The 4,582-nt window shown below is 40.1% G+C and overlaps 1 protein-coding gene across 2 annotated transcripts in view; it reads right to left on the reverse strand.

The window, feature by feature from the left end:
- LOC143296716 (dipeptidyl peptidase 3-like) overlaps positions 1 to 3,610 on the reverse strand; it is a 46,477-nt gene extending 42,867 nt beyond the window's left edge. Inside the window, exon 1 of one of the 2 annotated variants that reach the window (XM_076608771.1) lies at positions 3,509 to 3,610. The gene's annotated coding sequence lies outside the window, so the exon portion shown is untranslated. The remainder of the gene's footprint in view (positions 1 to 3,508) is intronic. The other variant, XM_076608772.1, reaches the window with a different exon arrangement.
- Positions 3,611 to 4,582: the final 972 nt, after the last annotated feature.

The following is a 4,582-nucleotide window of genomic DNA, read 5'->3' on the forward strand; positions in this document are numbered from 1 at the left end:
TCAGTCAAAGACTAGCATAGTAAGAGGGAGACAGAGGGACTCAAACTAAGTTAAAGGAGGGCCAAGAGGGAGGGAGGGGGGTGGTGGGGGGGGGGAGACTGTCTGCATGAACTAACTAACTAAGCAACAGAAACTGAAAATAGATTTCTAATAAAACCTGTGCTTGCAATGAGGTTGTGCACTAAAGCTATTTTTTTCTCACCACAGTGACAAATGGGTCAGTCAACAAAGACAAGCACAGTAAGAGGGAGACAGGACTCAGAGGAGGGCCGAGGGAGGGGGGGGGAGCAAGAGAGAGAGAGAGAGACTGAGACTGAGAAACTGAGAGAGACTGAAACAGAGAGAGAGCACAAACTTGTTTGTGTACACTAGTCAGTGAGTTAGAGAGAAGTGTGTATGTGTGCATATATATACAATCATATATATATATATATATATATATATATATATATATATATTGTGTGTGTGTGTGTGTGTGTGTGTGTGTGTGTGTGTGTGTGAGAGAGAGAAAGAGAGAGAGAGGATGTGTGTGCATATATATATATATATATATATGTGTGTGTGTGTGTGTGTGTGTGTGTGTGTGTGTGTGTGTGTCTATGTGCGTGTATGTTGTTGCTGTATTCTAAGTCTAAAACTGGGCAATATGGATACAGGATAGACTGCTCTATGCCAGCATACAGTTCACAGTTACTCATGCTCTCCAACATACACATGCTACACATTTACACTTTTAAAACAGAGAGCACACATCACACACACAGATACACACACACTGACAGACACTTGAACTAAAATGTGTGTGTGTGTGTGTGTGTGTGTGTGGGTGTCATAAAAGGCTAGGGTGTGCCAGTCTGGTGTATTCCCAGGGGCGACCGCTATGCTAGCTGGACTGGCCTAGCTGGAGATGCGAACACACCACTGGACTGCGCCCCATCTCCCCAATCAGTTAATAGCACATCCCTCAGTAGCCCAGCTGAATTGCGTCCAACAGCAACCTCCCACAACACAACAGTTTTCATCAGCATACTGATGTTGGTTGTCTAATGGAAGAAGTAGAGTAGATAAATCTAATACCGAAATGTTTTATAACAGACATGTACCAATGCAACACAGACACTGGGACCGTAAAATTTACCACATCCTTTTTTGAAGTAACTAATCAGTTGTTTTCTCTTTTAAGTCAACCATTGCATAAATTGACTATTTTTTTAGGTCTCCATGGGGTCAACTTCTCCGAGGTCAACTGCATATATTTCATACAGTGCAAATCCTTAAAGAATATGATAAATCAGATGGAAACTGACACAGGAGCAATTATGTATACATGGGTCACTTTCCAAAGGTGGGGGCCATTTATGTAAAATTATGGGGGAAAAAAGGGTTGTTGTTTTGTTTTGTTTTTTTAATCTCACCAATTATATTATAGGGTTTGCCCACCCCTTGATCAGTTGATGACAAGCCCATTTAACCCTTTCACTGCCAGGAAAATAAGATTTAAGTGAAATCTATTTGCCAGGGTTTTTTCACAAAAAAACGGGTATAAATTTTCAAAAAATTCTGTGCTCTTTGTTATTGGAGAAAGACCCATAAAAGTATATATTTTCTGAAAGGGAAATGAATAAATAATACAAAACACATGATGTTTTCCCATTTTATGTATTTTTAGTGACATGCTGTGGTTTTGAAATCAGTGTTTTGTTTTTTGTCACATTTTCAACTTGTCCATTACAAACATTAGTCAGGTAATTTGCACTAAAATATCATATTTTCTGGACAAATGGATATCTGCACACACAAAATCATACTAGAACAACCACAATATAAAAAAAAAATGAAAAAGAAATAGATACATAATGCATTGTGACTTCTGCAAGTGATAATATGGATGTGAGGCCACGCACCCTCAGTCTCCACGCCCCTCCTCTTCACCCCTCTCACACGGTCACTTTATCCAGTTCTCATCAGACCGCGTTGGCTGAGTGCCAAGAAAATAGCTCACACTGCTAAAAATTCGGTGACTTCTGTCGCTGCTAGAGCTGAACAGCCGGCATCACTCACTGATAGTCGTATCTTGGCCACTCTCTTGATTGCTCCCTTTATTTTCTATCAAATCATCCTATAAATGTTCACCACTGTCTTCTCCTTCGAATTTATGCTTCAATTCTTTCTGAGCATCAGCTAAAGAAAATAATCTTGCTTGATTTAGTTCGCCGCGATCGCATGTCTTGAGCACAGAGTCAGTCTGACATTTTGTTGAGCGAGCGTGGAGAGGAGCCAGGCAACCAAAACGTTCAAATAAAGGACTGCCTTTTGACACAGATGGTGTTTCAGCTATGAATAGAATCTAGAAAGATTCCCCAAGCTAAAGCTACCAGCATTTTTGTCAATGAACTGAATGCAAAGCAGGGAAAAGTCAGAATATTTCGATGACAAGTTATCTCCTCATTGTGGCAGCGAAGCGTACATGCTATCCATGATGAGTTATCTCATCATATAGGCAGCCTAGGGGTTAAAGGTAGCTGGGGAGTTGACGTAAAAGTCTAAGAATGGGAAACACCAGTAGCTGACGTGTGTAAGAAATGCCTTGATATAATCTATGTGACTGTGAAAGTGAGGAACAAGCAGCTTTCCAGTATTCAAGGCTGTTCTCTGCATGGTCTCCGGGTCAGGTTACTGCCATGGGGATTAGCCTACATTGTTAGTGATACCATATACCTTCCTCATTCCTTACACTAGATGAGTAGATCTACTCATAATCTATTCATGTGTGGGTGTGAAAGTCAATACATGTGAAATAACCATATATTATTGAAAAAAAAAAAAGTTTTAAAAATAAAAGTTAAAGCGTTGGACTTTCAATCTGAGGGTCCCGGGTTCGAATCATGGTGATGGCACCTGGTGGGTAAAGGGTGGAGATTTTTAAGATCTCCCAGGTCAACATATGTGCAGACCTGCCACTGCCTGAACCCCCTTCGTGTGTATACTCAAGCAGAAGATCAAATATGCACTTAAAGATCCTGTAATCCATGTCAGCGTTCTGTGGGTTATGTAAACAAGAACATACCCAGCATGCACACCCCGAAATGTTAGTAATGGTCAAAGTTATGACCGCTGAACATTAATGGAAGAAAAAGTGTGTATATATTTACAGATCAACACTGTGGCACTCACTGTCTGGCACCCTGCTGCGGATGCCAGACAACTGAATTTATAATGCCACTTCCATTTATTCCTGTCAATCGCGGAACTTGTGTTCAAGAAATGGCAACCACTTTAGATAAATAAAGTCTGTGTATCTGACACTGACTGAAAATGTCAACTGTCGTTATGTATGTTTTGGTTTGGGTAAATCGATAATCACGATTGAGGACTGACGAGACAATGACCCATTTTAGAACTCTCCCTCAGTAATCTGCACTCTATTGTAAAAATGCGTGACGAAAATGTATGACTGACAGCGCAGATAACGAATGACATGGATACCAGAAAGATGAAACATTCCCACCTTCCCTGCAGACAGATGCGCGCTTTCCTTGGTTGTCTAGTCACGCTGCACGTCGACAAACGAACGTTGTTTTTCCGCAATCGAGAGTCATGTACTTTTTCAGTTGTCTCCCATCTTCTAATTTCGTTTTTTTTGCTTCGCCGAGAAAGGACAAGTAGTAATAGTAGTAGTGTAGGGACTGGTATTGCCTAGACCTCACGGCCTTTTTTTAATGTCCCCTTCAATATAGGTCTCCTTTGATTTGTGGGATGCACATATGTTTTCTTTTACATGTACTGTAATTCACTCGTCAAAGTCAACAAATATTTCTTTCAAATTGATGTTCATGTCAAGGAGATTTTTTAACACATTAGTATTTTGTGCAAGTTTAGTTTCGATAGGTAGTGCATTCCATATTTGTGCAATTCTATTAGCTAATGAATGTTTCCTTAGGTTAGTATTACAGTGCTCTTTACAAAATTTCATCACTGAATTTCTTGTACTCTCATAATCTGACATCAGTTCTAAAAATATTATTCACATTGACTTCATTATAGCAGTTTAACATTTTGTACGTTTCTGTTAAATTCCCTCTTAGCTTTGTACCCTTTAATGAATGCAGATTTAAGTATATAAGTCTCTGTTGATAGCTCACATATTTGCATTCTTTTAATAACTTAGTTGCTCTTCTTTGTACCCTTTCTATAGCTATAGATTGTCTCTTGAGGTATGGGTACTCTAGCTATTATTCTTGCCCAGATGGCCGAATGTAAAAAAAGCATTTTGTGCTTATTCCTTACCCTCTTGAAAAAATCTTATATATATATATATATATATATATATATATATAAGCGCTGGGAGTGTTGTCACTCAAATGTCCCGAGACAAAATGGCATTGAAGTTCGAAGACTGAAGGAGTGCCTTATCAACCGCTGGGCCATACAGACCTCCAGGGTGGGGACAGACACTGTTTCCTCTGTAAGGGCATTCCAGTCGACGATAGTGCGTGGGTAGAACTTCCGGCAGTCAGCAGATGAGGATGGGAGCTGCAGGGCTTGGTTATACTGATGTCGAGAGGGCCTGAGAGGTGGCTTC

Source organism: Babylonia areolata, chromosome 21 (genome assembly GCF_041734735.1).
Source record: "Babylonia areolata isolate BAREFJ2019XMU chromosome 21, ASM4173473v1, whole genome shotgun sequence".
In the NCBI taxonomy this organism is placed as follows: Eukaryota; Metazoa; Mollusca; class Gastropoda; order Neogastropoda; family Buccinidae; genus Babylonia; species Babylonia areolata.